The 19,758-nt window shown below is 43.4% G+C and overlaps 1 pseudogene; it reads right to left on the minus strand.

Moving 5' to 3' along the window:
• Positions 1-16,092: 16,092 nt before the first annotated feature.
• Positions 16,093-16,210, minus strand: LOC126250202 (5S ribosomal RNA; annotated as a pseudogene).
• Between the last annotated feature and the right edge of the window lie 3,548 nt (positions 16,211-19,758).

The raw sequence follows: 19,758 nt of genomic DNA on the forward strand, positions 1-19,758 counted from the left end.
AGCCTCTTTCAGAGAAGACCTTTCCCCTTAAAGCTAAATGTGGAAGGCTAAAACACACACACACATATACACACTCACAGTCAAAGACAACCTACTTTCTGCTAAAAGTCTGCACTAGATAGGTAATTACTTCTACACAGACCGCACACTTCACAAAATAGTAGTATATTGCACAACATAACGTCGACACTTCCTAACAGAGTAAACACTACACAGTCCTCGTAAACAAAAATGTCATCTGAAATTTCCTTTAACCTATTACCTATACACATCAAGTACAGCAAAATGTGTCCTACAAAATGACCCAATTGATGTCGTTATCTCTTAATTCGCGTGTATTAATATTTATCCTCGTAACAGGATCCACAATACTTTACATCTATTCTTCCTGTCTCTGAGTTATGCTATTAAGTTCTTACCGTTAAGACCCAGACGCGTTCTTCCACCTATAACGCTCCACCAGTCATTCCTGCAAGTCCTAGAACGATCGAGCATTTCACAAATTCTCGTGACATATCATGAATGCCCTAACATTCTTCGTAACTGTGTAGGGATGCCTGGGCTGAGATACCAGAATGTAAGTGATGTTTTAAAGAAAATTATGTTTTATCACGTCATCGCCGTGCGTTCTCGTACTACTGGTCTTGCGTGGGAACTCTGAATCTACGAAATGTCTGAATCAATTCAACTGAATCGGTCCAATAACGCCAACGCAACGGGTAACTATAACACGAGTATTAGCACACAGTGGTATGTTGGAAAGCATGGGATGACCTAATATGAATTACTGTAAAATAACTTCATTTCCCTTGTAAAACATTAGCCTCGTCGTTGGGGAAGGACAAACTTGGGGGAAGGGATGAGGATTGGAATTATGTGTGGTTTTGGTTTAAATGAAATATAGGGGGTCGGTAATTACAAAGAAAGGTAATTTATTTGTTCTTGAGACACAAGGTTGCCACGAATCTTTACAAAGGTAAACGGAAATGCCTTCAACATCTGTTAACAGTGCTAATGATACAATATTAGTTAAGCGTTCCGTTAAAAAAAAGAGCTCATGGACATGAGGGCGCTTTTACACACATGGTTTGCCTCTCGTATGCAGCAGACGCAGTATGGTGTGGAACAAGGACGGAAGTAATTCGCACAAACTCCCAGAAACAGGCATGCTAGGATTCAACCGGTACTGAGGTATTATAAAACCCAAATGAGTAGGAGCAGGCCGAACACTGGCATGTAACCGACTAATGGCAAAAAAAAAAACTATAAATGAAAAATTGGAAGGAATTCTTTATACCTATTGGTATCCATTACGCTCGTAATTCCAAGTATCGTTACTCGTTAGGTACAAGATAAAGAACATGTGGCATGGTCTGAAGTCCGCGGCTACGTTCAAAATTGGAAAGAAATGCGTTAACTTGCGTTAAACATTCACAAGAGAGTAGCACTAAATAACTAAATTCCATCGCATATTGGGATGGTCTCTCATTTAATCAGCCGAGAATAAAATTAAACTGATTGTGGTGCCACGTGCCATGACCGCAAAAAAGGACCAATAGCAAAGGCACTACTTACTATGATAAAATTGCGCGAATATAGAGAGAAATATCTCTGAAAGTTTCTTGAATAAATACACGTTTATTTTTTGAATGAATCAACTCGTGATAGGATAAATTCATGGGTCTGTAGACACACGTGGTTACATCTCATCACAGACGAACGTTTCGACACTAAACAGCGCCTTACACGTAAAATTCAAATAAACACAAGCGAGAAATATAAACGCAAAACCATCTGCTGAATTACACTTCTCATCAAAATAGACTGAGACTTCGTGCGTTATAAATCAATGAAACCGTTATCTAATTTCAAACTGCATCGGTGAGCTAGGAAGAGTGACTGACATATACTCACACATCTCCGAAGTAAAGTATCTGACCGTTCGCATGTTTCGGATGGTCCATGCCTCCGGAAGGTGGTAGAGAGGACGAATCATTGCTCGCAACCAACCACAGTTTAGCCGCGTTTAAGGAAAAGGGCACATCTTTGGCTAGCTCTGCGTTTGCTGCTAGCCCGCAACTACCAGACTGCTGTTACTTTATTACAGTTCGGGCAAACAGGTGTTGAGTCTCTGGTCCCTCGCGGAACTTTCAGGAAACGCTTAATCATTCATCCAACCACTCAAAAAAAGTAGACAGGCAGGAATGCTGATGAAATAGATACCATTACATACACATTTTCGTGCACATTCTTTCTCCAGTCACAATACTAAAACATGAGATTCTGTGTGACTCACACATTAATAAGACACTCCGAAATTTTAGGAGAAAAATCTTATGAAACGGACTAACTGTGGCGTTTCATCAGCTGTACGTAAGGTACAAGCGGCCTTAAATAAGTAATGCAATACATTTTACCGGCCATTTTCGGTTGAAAAATGCCGAATTTGTTGTAGGACATCGTGGAATATTCCCGCTTCAGCCCCTGAAGTTCCGAGAGATGATGGCGCTATACATAGCCTTCAAAATGGCGTCTGTAATGGAGTGAGTTCCAAGCAGAGAGTTGTCATTGAGTTTCTTTTGCGGAAAACTACACTATGTGATCAAAAGTATCCGTACACTATGCTGAAAATGACTTACAAGTTCGTGGCGTCCTCTATCGGTAATGCTGGAATTCAATATGGTGTTGACCCACCCTTAGCCTTGATGACAGCTTCACTGTCGCAGGCATACGTTCAATCAGATGCTGGAAGGTTTCTTGGGGAATGGCAGCCCATTATTCACACAGTGCTGCACTGAGGAGAGGTATCGATGTCGGTCGGTAAGGCCTGGCACGAAATCGGCGTTCCAAAATATACCAAAGGTGCTCTATAGGATTCAGGTCAGGACTCTGTGCAGGCCAGTCCATTACAGGGATGTTATTGTCGTGTAACCACTACGCCATAGGCCGTGCAATATGAACGGGTGCTCGATCGTGTTGAACGATGCAATCGCCATCCCCGAATTGTTCTTCAACAGTGGGAAGCAAGAAGGTGCTTAAAACATCAATGTAGCCCTGTGCTGTGATAGTGCCACGAAAAACAAGAAGGGGTGCAAGGCTCCTCCATGAAAAACACGACCACTCCATAAGATCACGCCTCCGAATTTTACTGTTGGCACTACACACGCTGGGAGGTGACGTTCACCGCGCATTCGCCGTACCCATACACTTCCATCGGGTCGCCACATTGTGTACCGTGATTCGTCACTCCACACAACGTTTTTCAACTGTTCATTCGTCCAATGTTTACGCTCCTTACACGAAGAGAGGTGTCGTTTGGCATTTACCGGCGTGATGTGTGCCTTATGAGCAGTCGCTCAACCATGAAATCCAAGTTTTCTCACCTCAAGCTTAACTGTCATAGTGCTTGCTGTGGATCCTGATGCTGTTTGGAATTTCTGTGTGATGGTCTGGATAGATGTCTGCCTACACATTACGAGCCTCTTCAACTGTCGGGGGTGTCTGTCAGTCAACAGACGAGGTCAGCCTGTACGCTTTTGTGCTGTACGTGTCCCTTCACGTTTCCACTTCACTATCACATCGGAAACAGTGGACCTAGGTATGTTTAGGAGTGTGGAAATCTCGCGTGCAGACGTATGACACAAATGACCCCATCACCTGACCAAGTTCGTAGTCCGTGAGTTTCACGAAGCACCCCATTCTGCTCTCTCACGATGTCTAATGACTACTAAGGTCGATGATATGGAGTTTTTGGGGTATCCGGATACCTTTCATCGCATAGTGCAGAGCATCACAGATATTCATAGTCGCCTGCAGAATGTCTGCGGAGACCTGGCAGTGAACAGAAGCACGGTGAGTCGTTAGGCGAAGCTTTTTTTCATCACCGAAACAAGGTTTCGCAAATCTATCCGATCTTCCGCGTGCTGGCTGGCCACACACAGCTGTGACTCCTGCAATGTTGGAAGGTTCGAACGGACTCATTCACGGAGATATAAGGATCAAACACCTCGCTGCTCAACTGGACGCCTCAGTTGGTAATACTGATACACTGAAAGGTGTGTACCCGCTTGGTTCCTCGCCACCTGTCATAAGACCATAAAGAGCATCGTAGGACTAGCTGTGAGGAATTGCTTGCTCGTTAGGAGGGTGACCGTAACAATTTTTTGTCGAGCATCGTCACAGTCGATGAAACATGGGTTCATCACTTCGAACCGGAAACAAAACGGCAGTCCATGGAGTGGCGCCGCACCACCTCTCCTCTGAAGAAAAAGTTCAAAGCCGCGCCCTCAACCGGTAAAGTCATGACGACGGTCTTCTTGCCCGCTGTAGGGGTTATTCCGTTTGATGTCTTCCACCATGGTGAAACGATCAACTCTGAAGTGTTTTGTGCTACCCTCAGGAAACTGAAGAAACCAATTCAGCGTGTTCGTCGCCACAAAAATGCAAACGAACATATCCTTCTAAATGACAACGCAGTGTTTCCCACATGTCTGCGCACCTGAGAGGAGCTCACAAAACTTCATTGGGCTGTTCTTCCCCGTCCACCCTACAGCCCGGATCTTGCACCTTCCGAGTTCCATCTTTTTGCCCCAAAAAACGATGCACTCCGTGGGAGGCAGTACGTGGATGACGAGGAGGTTGTTGAGGCAGCAAGACGTTGGCTCCGACGTCGACGTGTGGAGTGGGACCATGCGGGGTTACGCCATATGGACCACCCAGAAAGATGGCGTAACGCCATCGCATTGAACGGAGATTATGTTGGAAAATATAGTTTTGTAGCCAAAAGAGTGGGGAATAATATGGTGTATTGGTATCTCGAATAAAACCAACCCGCTTTCAGAAAGATAGCCGGCCGGGGTGGCCGAGCGGTTATAGGCGCTACAGTCTGGAACAGCGCGACAACTATGGTCGCAGGTTCGAATCCTGCCTCGGGCATGGATATGTGTGATGTCTTTAGGTTTCACCACACCCTGAAAGCACTTCTGTTTAACTCCTTCGATGGCCTCCGGTGTGCTGACAAACCATGGCAGGCAGAAAATCACAGCTTGCACTATTTACTTCCACTCTTCCACCTTGGGGCGATGTGGTGGAGCAACAGACAAAATGTCCTAGGTGACTTTTTATCAGTAACCTGGAAGTTTAAGTAGTTCTAGGGGACTGATGACCTCAGAAGTTAAGTCCCATAGTGCTCAGAGCCATTTGAACCATCAGAACGGTAATATGTTGCATTACTTATCTAACGCACTTCGTATATACAAAAGAAAAAATTAATTTAGTCCTCAGATTTACCCGAAAATTGGAAGTTACTAGTAAGGCTGTGCTGGCGTCTGGAACAGGTGAGGACACGTTAGGAACTTACTATTCCGTTCCTACCTCCCTTAGCCTTGCTCCTATCTAAATCTCGCACTTGAGCCGGCCGTTGTGGCCGTGAGGTTCTAGGCGCTTCAGTGTGGAACCGAGTGACCGCTACGGTCGCAGGTTCGAATCCTGCCTCGGGCATGGATGTGTGTGATGTCCTTAGGTTAGTTAGGTTTAAGTAGTTTTAAGTTCTAGGGGACTGATGACCATAGATGTTAAGTCCCATAGCGCTCTGAGCCATTTGATCTCGCAGTTGGACTAACTGATCCGGTAAGTGTTCAGTTACTTCCTGAGTTGCCACTGTTCCCTGACCGCCATTTTCCTCATATATTACTACCAGAAGCGTACTGTATAACACAAAGATGAAATGAGGAAAGAGAACCATACAGGGCTATGCTACACTGGTGCGCAAGACATTAGGGTGAAAGTAACTTTCGCGTGACGTGGTGTCCTTGCCAAGAAACATACCTCGATGAAACTTGGACTATGCATAAAAAGAGCTGCTACAGTATGCTACAGAAGGTAACTAAAATCAGTACGCAGTGACACGAACAGATATAACACTTTTACTCAAAGACAGTAATTACACTCAAGTCATCGTGATCCATTGTATTTCCCTGGACATTACAAACGGCGGGTGTGCGATCACTACTGATGGCAGTGTCTGCTCTGCAACATGCACCCAGACCGGCCAAAAGGTTGGTAAGCAGTTCTTGCGGTAGGTCGTTCCATTCCTCCACCAGCGAGGTTGACAATTGCTGTATGCTCGTTGGTGCATGTGGACGTCCAGCATTACATCTTCCCAACGTGTCTCAGACGTGCTCACTGACATTTAAGATGGGGGAACAGTGCGCCAGTCCATTCGCCGAATATCCTCTCGTTCATCGCCCACAAGCAGCACACCCCTAGGCGACAGTGGCGCTGCGATCACGGCACTCTACAACATCCACGTACCTCTTGCTCAACAAACGCAGATATTTGTGTTATACCGTTAGCAGGCAGCTGACACTAGCGCTCTGGGTTTTGCCAGCCGCGTCCAGCAACCCATCATACGGAGCTCACGCCGACCAATCCCAGCAGCTCTATCTCTCCGACCTCCTCGGTTGCACCCAGTCACAACTTGCTTCTGCATCTACACCGTACTGCCATTCTAGCCTCCACCATAGAGAATACTCTGAAGCAATCACACCGAGCAGCCAGTCATTGCCCACGGAGCCTTTCACCTTTTCCGACTCTGGTCTTCCCTGGACTCAGTGTCCCTGGACTTGCATTCTTCTACGGAACTTTAATTGTGAACCTGTACGTAGTAGTTAGCGTTACGAGCTACTTCATGTTCCTATTAGATCAGTCATTCCAACCGCCAACATATCTTCTGCCACCACCTGTAATGGCATAGATGGAGGTGGTTCTCTGGAGTGGAGAAGAGGTGCAGAAGACATTTTCGTCGCAGTCAGTGGTTAACGAAACATGTTATTGCTATTCTGGTAGACGGTTGTAGAAACTGCATTACCACAGGTGGATGGCGTCAGGTGTTGTGTGATGAATGTCAGACTGCGACGCGCCGGTGTCAGTGTTCGTCATCCACTTAACTCTGCTGTGGCCTTGGCTAGCAGCGTGTTCTCAGTTGCTATGCAACGCTGAGTCACGTGCCAGCGTCTCAGTTGCCACGGCTGCGAGTAGAGCGAGCCCACATTCAGCGTCGGTGGGAATCGGAGGTGTTGCTCTTGGTCGAACCCAGGACCAGTGGCTAGAGAGTGGCAGCTGGCGTCATCAGAAGCTAGTGGGTCTTGACTGGGTGGACAACAGTTCGACCCTCGGCCCATCGAGGCTGCGACTGGTGCACTGGTTAGTGGTCTCATCGAGATGGCGGGAGAACGTTGGCAGCTTCGCAGTGGAAGCCAACGCACAGCGCTAGACGTCTCAGTGTTCCGCCTATCCTTCGATGAGGTGCCTGACCAGATGACCAGTATTTATAGCCGGCCGTGGTGGCCAAGCGGATCTAGGCACTTCAGTCCGGAACCGCGTGATTGCCACGGTCGCAAGTTCGAATCCTGCCTCGGGCATGGATGTGTGTGATGTCCTTAGGTTAGTTAGGTTTAAGTAGTTCTAAGTTCTAGGGGACTGATGACCTCAGATGTTAAGTCCCATAGTGCTCAGAGCCTTTTGAACCAGTATTTATACTCTCAACAGCGGATCCGTTGTGCTGTAATCACGTTTGACCGCTTTTCAGAGGGATACAGGTTATAATAACAGCCAGGACAGCGGCCGGCAGGCGGGGGACAATGACATGGCGTAATGCTGAGTCGATCAGTTGGCACAAATGGCCTTCTTACGGTGCCAGGCCTGACCTACTTCACCTAGGCAACTTCTCTGCAGTCTCTACCATGCTACAAGACCATACTCATACTTCAAGACAATTACCTATGTATAATCCCCCCCCCCCCCTCTCTCTCTGTCTCTGAGACATCGCGTACCTGTTAGATGCGGATGGAGAATTAAAGAACTGATACTTTTTCACTTTTTCGCCGCATTCCTTTTAAATATTTGCCACTGGTATCTAATTCCAACTGCCCCATCTTCCTGACACCTATAGTCATTCATGATCTGCAAAAAGCAGCTGCAATACTCACAAAAAATAGTTGATACGTTCCTGCCTCTTCTCCTCCAAACCACTGGTACTGCGATGTATATGCTACTCTCTTTCATATAATATAGGTGAATTCACATATTCTCAGATTCATCTGTATCTCGTCCTGTGTCTAGAGTATATTTCCTAAGTATTTGATACTGTTCAGAAAGACGACTCAAAATCCAATACATCTTCCCCCATTCCCCACATCATAAAATTTTCTCATCGTCAGGTGAAATTCTTCATTAAAATATTTCCCTGTTATTTGCCAGTTCCCTGAAATTTTGCAGTTTTTCGCAAATTTTCCACAATATAATAATTTTGTTCTATTTTCCAGAATTTATTCACTTGCTAAGTGTTTAACAGCAGCTACAGAACTGTTTCATATTCCGTTTGTATATTACTTTTGCCCCTTTCAGGTTCAAGCCCCAGAGCCAACAAAAGTATTTTTATGCTCACCAGGCCTGCATAATTTGAATTCTTATCTGTTACATCTCTCAAGCAGTTACGCTAAAATGGAATGTCCATGTGTTCATGAAAATAAGGACAGTATGTTCTCACTCAAGTTCTGTGCGTCTGTCCGGAATTCTGCAGACAAGAGTTTTGAGTCTGCATTGAATACGTGAATATGGTAACACGTCGATGTGTGACTCAGTTGATGCAGTATCAAGCTGCGCATCCCAGCGGACAGTCACTGTATTTCGTTAATCCCAATTAAAACGTCATACATGATACCACAGTTTCTCACGCATCTCGGTGTTTATGGCGTCCTATCTCGTGTACTACGTGACGTACAATGATTTATGTTTCTACATACATTCAGCGACATATGTGGATACTATCTGCTAGAAGTTGTGCGAATAGAGTTAGTAGCAACGAAGAAATAAATTTAAATGTTTCTTTAGTCAGTACCGCCATTAGACTGTTGTTTATTTACAGTGTTACATTTACACTCACACAATCATGATTTCGGCTTCAAAGTGCCATTATCAAGTGCTGTAATGCTTACTTACAAGTGTTATAAATTGTCTAAGCTGACATACTATCGTATTAACAAAAACTTTAATTACTTTACACAACGTCAGTGATTATGGGTCAAATGGCTCTGAGCACTATGGGACTTAACATCTATGGTCATCAGTCCCCTAGAACTTAGAACTACTTAAACCTGACTAACCTAAGGACATCACACAACACCCAGTCATCACGAGGCAGAGAAAATCCCTGACCCCGCCGGGAATCGAACCCGGGAACCCGGGCGCGGGAAGGTCAGTGATTAGCTGGACTGTTATATCTATGGATGCAGCGAATATTATCGAGAAGTTTGACTCTGTTTATGTTTATGAGCTGGCAACTTCATTGTATACTAACATAAACAGGTATTACAAAGATGTAACAACTACCAAAGAAAATAAATTGCTCCTAACCTTTCCTATCCTACCGGACACTGAGTCCAAAGATTTAAAAAAAAGAGAGAGAAAATGTCACGTGCTTGTAACAGGAATTTCTGTGACCAAGACAATTTGACACTTAGCCAACTATCATTCAGTCAAGTTGATATGCTTGGAGGACGATTTTCTGCCGAACATTTGAGATTATTTTATATTCCATTTAGCTATTGGGATCAGCAGCCTAAATTCTCTTCATATACCGGTACCAACTTCCAGAACAATCACCTGAATGATATAAGAACACAGCGACATAACATCAAGTACCTTTCTTTCTTTCTTTCTTTCTTTCTCTGGGAGCCATGGAAGAGCTTGTTGACTTTCTTCGTGCCTTTCTTTCTTTCTCTGGGAGCCATGGAAGAGCTTGTTGGCTTTCTTCGTGCCTGCCTGGCGAAAACAAGTCTCAACCACAGAAGCAAGCCTTTCCGTCGTTTTAAACTCGAGCCCTTTGATTGGCCCTGTAGTATCCCGCGCAGAACTTCCTAGAACTATCTGAACTTTCTCCGTTCAGAAAGAGCCCAGGGGCAACGACCCTGCATTTTTCCAGCCCCTTTATTTGACAGCAGGTATTAAGAAGTCCTCCCAAACATTTAAACACCTCAGTTCCATGAAAAAGATTCGCAGTGATCCAGAATTCTTAAATTTCTATCACAGATACAAAAAGATCTACAGGAAGGCGCTGATTGGTCCAAAAAAGTCATTTAATGACAAACTAATATATAATGCAGAGAATAAAAGCAAAGCAGTCTGGGATGTTATAAAAAAGGCAACGGGGAGAGGCAAACAAACGCAGAATAATATACTGCTAAGGAAGGGGGATAAGGTAATAAATGATCCACAACACTTAGCAAACTATGTAAACGAGCATTTTTCAAGTATTGCAGAGAAGTTACAGCAAAAATTCCCCAAAACAAATATAACACCTGTAAATAATGTTGCACTAAATACAGTGATGTTACTTCCAACCACAGAGAATGAAGTCAATAAAACTATTCAAAAACTAAAAAATAAAAAGTCAGTAGGCTTAAATGAAGTACCAATGTGTGTACTGAAACAATGCATAGGGATTATACAAGGCCCCTTGACAAATATAATAAATGAATCCTTCACATTAGGGACATTTCCAGAGCAGGTAAAACAGGCAAGAGTTGTACCCTTGCTTAAGAAAGGTAATGCAGAAGACATAGAACACTACCGGCCCATTTCCCTGCTGTCAGCATTCTCAAAAAGAATAGAAGCATTTATGAAAGACACATTAATGAATTACCTGAATAAATACAATCTTTTAAGTGAGTCACAGTTTGGTTTCCGAATTGGCAAAAATACGGAGTCAGCCACAGTAGAATTCACAAAAGTTCATAAACTCAACTTACATTTACCAAGAAAAAATAAACATAAAACTCAAAACAGCATTTTCTGCCAAGGAATAAAACTGTACAATAAATTACCAAAAGAGATTAAAGAAATTGCAATTATTTAAAAAGGCAGCTAAAAAGTACCTGTTATGCAATACATTTTATACATTGAAGGATTACTTACATAAAACAGATTAGGGGTTTGATAAAAAATGGTTATACAAATAAATAATATTACTGTAATAATGAGATCATGGAGAGCTGCATCAAACCAGTCTCGGGACTGAAGACAACAACAACAACAACAACAACAACGACAATAATGATTGTAATAATGATTATAAAACATCCAACGTTCCACATAGCACCTTCACACTATGTTTTTTTCCTTCTTTTTTCCTTTCTAGAAACACTCTCCCCTCAAGCTATGCATAGCACAATACTAACACCTCTTCCTCTTTCTGAGCTCAACGTCTCACTCATTATAGAGGGATGCTGACTCAGTTTTTCAGGGTAGCAAATGGGAAGTTGTGGTACAGAAAATGGCCCAGAGATCACCAGTGTGTGTGTGTGTGTGTGTGTGTGTGTGTGTGTGTGTGTGAGATGGTGTTTGTGTGTGTAGTGAGTGAAGTGTTAAGAAACAATGTGTGTATAGTGTGTGCAGTGACTGATGGTGAGATATGAGTGAACAGTGTGGCATTACATTATTTAATAAGTTATTTGTAAAAAAAGTATTGTATACCAGGAGTAAAATCTAATGATTCTCTCTAACTAGAAGTCTGTAAATATATATGTATACGAATTAGCTTATTTTAAATTGGTCTAAACTTGTAAATACTTTGACATGTCCTACATTCTTGTAAAAAGAGATCCACTGATGAATAAAGTTACTACTACTACTTAATGGACTACGATTTTTACCAGGCGCCGGGGATGAGTCAGTTGTCGCCTCTCATTACGGAACTGACCGTGGACAAGTTGTCCGAGGGAGATTTCGGAATTTTCGGGGGAGACACGAGGACCCGAGCAGCAGAAGATTACACACGTCTTGATGGAAGGTGGAGTTGACGTTAAGTCACGGTGAGGTTTTTTAAGTTAGATCACGTTCCAGCACCATCAGGAGTAGGTAGATACTCACTTTACTTGTTTTCGGTTTTGCGTGTGAAGTTTAATTATTTCACATGGAACTTAAAGTCATGAGGTCTAGCTGTAACGTTGGCTTGTACAAAGCCAAGTGATTGCCCTTTGAAATCGGTGGTTAATTTTGCACTTTTTCTTCCTCGTATTTTCACATGCAAGTAGGTGGCCAAAGTGTTAATTCCACTTTTTCTAAATTCAGTATTGGACGAGTCCTACGGTTTTTCTTACTGTAGTGACAGATACCATGTGGTCATCGACCATTCCATACTGTAACCTCCTTAGTTGGAGAGAACTCAAGCTCACGAATGTATCGAGCACGAATAGTCATTGCATAAAATGAATAATCCGCTGCTCCGTAGAATTTATTGTAGTTTCAGACGACGGCTTTATTTCTCTTCCTAATTTCTCTCTCTGGATTCCTTATGTGAATGCACGTCCGTCGATCAGTTCTAAAGTAGATTATTATCTCAAACGTATGAAGAAGTTCTCGGGCTGAATTCCCACGCTAGATTAACGGAGTCCATGCGTCCTTCGTGTGTACCTAAAGGATTGAATTAATATGAGATTGTCTATGTTTTGAATATGTCTAATTTGTTATCAAGCATTGTAATAAATAACCGGAAATCTGAACGAAGGTTAACTGTCATTTAATATTATTCTACCTCCCTTTTCTTTCAGGGAGTATTGGTATGGTACTAGCAATCTATCAAGGAAAATGCATGCTGAAAAAGTAAATAGCTTCCTCAGTGCATGGCGGTGCCAGGTATTCACATATCTGTTGTGTTTATTTGTTGTTTTTCGTTATATCAGATCAGTTTGAAAGGGTAGGGCTTTGATGTTTTAATTTAACAAGTCAGGATTCTCTGGAACATATGTGCATGCAGTGCACAATTTATCTGCCCACGAGGTGAGTTACGGCAAGTGAAACTTTTCCCAATATGCTAAAGTTAAATAGATTACCCTGTTCATCATTGACCAGTTGGTCAGATAGTATATTACCCGGGGGCTATATTTCAACCAACAGTATTCCCAGTGCTGCAGTGGGGACTGTATACGTTGCAGTACGCCGAAACATCGTAGGTATCTTCATTAATTGGTGAACTCGCGGAATACATTGAAAAAAATAATAATAATACAGTAGTTCTACTTACGGCTACCAGGTGAAAATGGCACTGTAAGCAGTCAGATTGTGGTGCACGTCCAGGAAAAGGAGAGGGCCGCGCCGGATTAGCCGAGCGATCTAAGGCGCTGCAGTCATGGACTGTGCGGCTGATCCCGGCGGAGGTTCGAGTCCTCCCTCGGGCATGGGGGTGTGTGTTTGTCCTTAGGATAATTTAGGTTAAGTAGTGTGTAAGCTTAGGGATTGATGACCTTAGCAGTTAAGTCCCATAAGATTTCACACACATTTGAACATTTTTTGAAAATGAGAGGAACGATCGAATACATGATAATGGTGACGCGTTTGTTAGGGTACGGTCACAAGTTGTAACATTTGTTTATAACATGTGTCCAGTATGAACTCCCGACTCAGCAACATGCTGCATCCGTTACCCGGCATGGTCGACTGTTGTTGGCAGCATATTCTGTGTAATCACAGCGATACGTCGTCGTATGCTGTTCTTCAGATCAGGAAGAGGCCGGATAAATCCCCGATAGACACGATCTCTCAAATCATGTGGACACATGCATTTAGGTAGGGGAACCTGGAGGGCCAGACACCTTGAAATTGCCTAGAAATGGTGCGGTCGTTACGGAAGATTTCTCGAAGCAAATCTTTCACCTGGAAAGCGATGTGTGGTGTTGACCCGTCTTGCATGAAAATAGTGGCGTGGACGCAGTTGAGTTCTTCCAAATCTGGAATCACTTGATGCACATGGACGTCCTTACAACGTGCAGACGACAATGTACACCTAACAGACCCGCAGGGCATCATCTCCTCGAAGAGAAGCAGACCGAGATTGGAGGAGCTTTTGAAACCACACCACAGAGTCACATAAGCTGAGTACAGTGAATGTTCCTGCGGCCGGTCGTTGTCCCCGAGCGGTTCTAGGCGCTTCAGTCCGGAACCGTGCTGCTGCTACGGTCGCAGGTTCGAATCCTGCCTCGGGCATGGATCTTTGTGATGTCCTTAGGTTAGTTAGGTTTAAATAGTTCTAAGTCTAGGGACTGATGACCTCAGATGTTAATTCCTATAGTGCTTCGAGCCATTTGAACCATTTTTTGATGTTCCTTCTCAAGTAGTGTAGTAGAACCCCATATGCGACAGTTATGCGCATTCACGACATCGTGCAGAGTAGAATGTGCCTCTTTCCCGACCACTTTTCATCCATTTCCATGCGTGCGAAACAAAATTCTTTGAAGTGTTGACCAGGGGAGAGACAATTCCCGTCACACAGCCCGAGCACCGGCTTCAGAATTTGAGGTATGTGCTGCACGGTCGATTACAGCTACAACAATTGTGTCAACAGCTGTCATGGGAATTGGCCGCCTCCCTCTCCCTGCTGCACCACCTAATTCTCCTGTTTCTTCACATATCTTGATCGTGTTTTTTAGCTCATTTGCTGATAGTAGACTTCTTCACAGTTGTTTTTGTCGGCGACATTCCTGCATCGCTGCGCTGCTATTGCTGCCGTTCTGATAAAACAACTTCACCAGTACTGCACGATCTTTCTTCCCAATAGCCACTGCGTTTCGTACGGGAAAGTTCAACCTTCTTCATCCTTTACACCAGCGGGTCTGGCTACTTCCAGAACCGTAACAAAACTATCGTAGTGATTTCAAAGGCAACGTATTGAATTTTATTTCTGTTGATAACATACTGAACGAGAAATCAAGAGCACTGTGCAAGGTAGTCGCAAATCTCTGTGGGCAGAGGTATATTCTTTGCCACAGTGGAGGCGTGGTGGCGAGAAAGGGTCAGCAGTCACGTAGGCGTGCATTTCCGCTCGCTGCAATCAGTTGTCAGAGTACGCCAGCGAATACGGACGCGATTATTGTGTCTTTTCGCTTCGCTCCGGGGAAGTATAGAATCGATACATTTTTCAAAAGAACTGCGCAGCCCTCTACGAATATAAAATGGAGAAATTTCTCAAAAGAACTGTGCAGCTCTCCACGACTGGCGCGAGTGGCAGAGGCACGAGCGATTTTTTTTAACCTTTATTCGTCACCTTTCAGCTAAACATTTCAAGAAAGCTGATAAATCGTTGATTTCCTCGAAAGGAAAATGAAAACCCTTAACTAGCAGCGAATTACTGTGTTTCAGGTAATAAAATGGTATTGTTGATTAATATTACATTATTAATTACTTATTTGTTTTCATGATTTAACAATACTTTTTATTTTACATAATTTTAAGTATCCAGTATCAACGAGAAAGTGTCATTAGCTAGCTACTGAGTCACATATCGAGTCGCTAAAGAAGGGAAGCCGCATACAGATGCCGAGAATCTTATTTCGCAGCAGCTCTGGATGTGACTGAAATTACTTGGCCTACTTGGAATGTACGGAACAATAGGTCACAAAATCCGATGAAGTTTTGCACAAATATGTTGGGTAGTGTCTCTAGTATGCCCGCAGATCTTACGTCACTCTTTTCAGTTTTGAGCGCACATTGTGCGCGTAAAGATGCCTAGAAAACAGTGTCTCCCACCAAGTATAGGTGCCTGCCGAGAGATTTCGCCTGATTTCATGCAACCCCACATAACGTAACTTTCATGCAGTTTCTTCTTCATGACAGATATCGGCCGCGCTCTGTAGGAGCAATGGGGATGGTCCTGCAACGTTTTCGATGAGTGGCGTTTGATCACCCACCAGGCAGCCCGAACTTGACTCCCTCCGATTTTCATCTCTACTCAAATGAACCGCTGGCTATGAGGACAACATTTTGGCACTGACATTGAGCTGCAGTCCAGCCTAGAAAAGTGTCGGAAAACACAGGAGGGTGTCTTCTATGACGAGCACAGCAGTATAGCACTCCGTATTCAGGACACAAGTGACCCATCGGGACCATCCGACCGCCGTGTCTCCCTCAGTTGAGGATGCGGATAGGAGGGGCGCGTAGTCAACACACCGCTCTCCCGGTCGTTACGACGGTTTTCTTTGACCGGAGCCGCTACTATTCGGTCGAGTAGCTCCTCAATTGGCATCAGTGCACCCAGAAAAATGGCAACAGCACATGGCGGCCCGGACGGTCACCCATCCAAGTGCCTGCCACGCCCGACAGCTCTTAACTTCGGTGATCTGACGGGAACCGGTGTACCCACTGCGGCAAGGCCGTTGCTTCTTCTATGACGAAGGTACTGTAAATTTGTGACAACGCTACGACAGAAGCCTAAGTCGGAGCGACGTCTATGTAGAAAATTAGCTGGAAGGTGTAGCTAATTATTGCAAATGAAACAGTTTTGATTTTCACTGCGGTTCCCGTTTCGCGACCGATTGTCCATTATTTTCGAAATAGCCCTCGTATTTTAGGCAAGCTGGAGGTAAATAATATGAAAAGACACTACTTTCTCGTAATACCAGTGCACGCACAATAATCTATATAGTGTGTGACATTCAAGAAGAATTAGTCGAAACATTAAAGAAGGGACCAAGTTTTCCTTTGTAATTTGATGAATCTATTAATATTTCAGACTGTGCACAGTTTATGGTATTTATGCTCTTTGAAGCAAATGAAAGTATCATGAGAAACATTTTATTTCACTACCTACCAGTGTCTACCAGACAAACATGTGGTTCCTGAAGAGGGGCAGCAGCCTTTTCAGTAGTTGCAGGGGCAACAGTCTGGATGATTGACTGATCTGGCCTTGTAACATTAACCAAAACGGCCTTGCTGTGCTGGTACTGCGAACGGCTGAAAGCAAGGGGAAACTACAGCCGTAATTTTTCCCGAGGACATGCAGCTTTACTGTATGATTAAATGATGATGGCGTCCTCTTGGGTAAAATATTCCGGAGGTAAAATAGTCCCCCATTCGGATCTCCGGGCGGGGACTACTAGAGAGGACGTCGTTATCAGGAGAAAGAAAACTGGCATTCTATGGATCGGAGCGTGGAATGTCAGATCCCTTAATCGGGCAGGTAGGTTACAAAATTTAAAAAGGGAAATTGATAGGTTAAAGTTAGATATAGTGGGAATTAGTGAAGTTCGGTGGCAGGAGGAACAAGACTTTTGGTCAGGTGATTACAGGGTTATAAATACAAAATCAAATAGGGGTAATGCAGGAGTAGGTTTAATAATGAATAAAAAAATAGGAGAGCGGGTTAGCTACTACAAACAGCATAGTGAACGCATTATTGTGGCCAAGATAGACACAAAGCCCATGCCTACTACAGTAGTACAAGTTTATATGCCAACTAGCTCTGCAGATGATGAAGAAATTGATGAAATGTATGACGAGATAAAAGAAATTATTCAGGTAGTGAAGGGAGACGAAAATTTAATAGTCATGGGTGACTGGAATTCGTCAGTAGGAAAAGGGAGAGAAGGAAACATAGTAGGTGAATATGGATTGGGGGGAAGAAATGAAAGAGGAAGCCGCCTTGTAGAATTTTGCACAGAGCATGACTTAATCATAGCTAACACTTGGTTCAAGAATCATAAAAGAAGGTTGTATACCTGGAAGAATCCTGGAGATGCTAGAAGGTATCAGATAGATTATATAATGGTAAGACAGAGATTTAGGAACCAGGTTTTAAATTGTAAGACATTTCCAGGGGCAGATGTGGATTCTGACCACAATCTATTGGTTATGAACTGCAGATTGAAACTGAAGAAACTGCAAAAAGGTGGGAATTTAAGGAGATGGGACCTGGATAAACTGAAAGAACCAGAGGTTGTAGAGAGTTTCAGGGAGAGCATAAGGGAACAATTGACAGGAATGGGGGAAAGAAATACAGTAGAAGAAGAATGGGTAGCTCTGAGGGATGAAGTAGTGAAGGCAGCAGAGGATCAAGTAGGTAAAAAGACGAGGGCTAATAGAAATCCTTGGGTAACAGAAGAAATATTGAATTTAATTGATGAAAGGAGAAAATATAAAAATGCAGTAAATGAAGCAGGCAAAAGGGAATACAAACGTCTCAAAAATGAGATCGACAGGAAGTGCAAAATGGCTAAGCAGGGATGGCTAGAGGACAAATGTAAGGATGTAGAGGCTTTTCTTACTAGGGGTAAGATAGATACCGCCTACAGGAAAATTAAAGAGACCTTTGGAGAGAAGAGAACCACTTGTATGAATATCAAGAGCTCAGATGGCAACCCAGTTCTAAGCAAAGAAGGGAAGGCAGAAAGGTGGAAGGAGTATATAGAGGGTTTATACAAGGGCGATGTACTTGAGGACAGTATTATGGAAATGGAAGGGGATGTAGATGAAGATGAAATGGGAGATAAGATACTGCGTGAAGAGTTTGACAGAGCACTGAAAGACCTGAGTCGAAACAAGGCCCCGGGAGTAGACAACATTCCATTAGAACTACTGATGGCCTTGGCAGAGCCAGTCATGACAAAACTCTACCATCTGGTGAGCAAGATGTATGAGACAGGCGAAATACCCACAGACTTCAAGAAGAATATAATAATTCCAATGCCAAAGAAAGCAGGTGTTGACAGATGTGAAAATTACCGAACTATCAGTTTAATAAGTCACAGCTGCAAAATACTAACGCGAATTCTTTACAGACGAATGGAAAAACTGGTAGAAGCGGACCTCGGGGAAGATCAGTTTGGATTCCGTAGAAATGTTGGAACACGTGAGGCAATACTGACCTTACGACTTATCATAGAAGAAAGATTAAGGAAAGGCAAACCTACGTTTCTAGCATTTGTAGACTTAGAGAAAGCTTTTGACAACGTTAACTGGAATACTCTCTTTCAAATTCTGAAGGTGGCACGGGTAAAATACAGGGAGCGAAAGGCTATTTACAATTTGTACAGAAACCAGATGGCAGTTATAAGAGTCGAGGGGCATGAAAGGGAAGCAGTGGTTGGGAAAGGAGTGAGACAGGGTTGTAGCCTCTCCCCGATGTTATTCAATCTGTATATTGAGCAAGCAGTAAAGGAAACAAAAGAAAAATTCGGAGTAGGTATTAAAATTCATGGAGAAGAAGTAAAAACTTTGAGGTTCGCAGATGACATTGTAATTCTGTCAGAGACAGCAAAGGACTTGGAAGAGCAGTTGAACGGAATGGACAGTGTCTTAAAAGGAGGATATAAGATGAACATCAACAAAAGCAAAACGAGGATAATGGAATGTAGTCAAATTAAATGGGGTGATGCTGAGGGGATTAGATTAGGAAATGAGACACTTAAAGTAGTAAAGGAGTTTTGCTATTTAGGGAGTAAAATAACTGATGATGGTCGAAGTAGAGAGGATATAAAATGTAGACTGGCAATGGCAAGGAAATCGTTTCTGAAGAAGAGAAATTTGTTAACATCGAGTATAGATTTAAGTGTCAGGAAGTCGTTTCTGAAAGTATTTGTATGGAGTGTAGCCATGTATGGAAGTGAAACATGGACGATAACCAGTTTGGACAAGAAGAGAATAGAAGCTTTCGAAATGTGGTGCTACAGAAGAATGCTGAAGATAAGGTGGGTAGATCACGTAACTAATGAGGAGGTATTGAATAGGATTGGGGAGAAGAGAAGTTTGTGGCACAACTTGACTAGAAGAAGGGATCGGTTGGTAGGACATGTTTTGAGGCATCAAGGGATCACAAATTTAGCATTGGAGGGCAGCGTGGAGGGTAAAAATCGTAGAGGGAGACCAAGAGATCAATACACTAAGCAGATTCAGAAGGATGTAGGTTGCAGTGGGTACTGGGAGATGAAGAAG

Source organism: Schistocerca nitens, chromosome 3, assembly GCF_023898315.1.
Source record: "Schistocerca nitens isolate TAMUIC-IGC-003100 chromosome 3, iqSchNite1.1, whole genome shotgun sequence".
NCBI lineage: Eukaryota > Metazoa > Arthropoda > Insecta > Orthoptera > Acrididae > Schistocerca > Schistocerca nitens.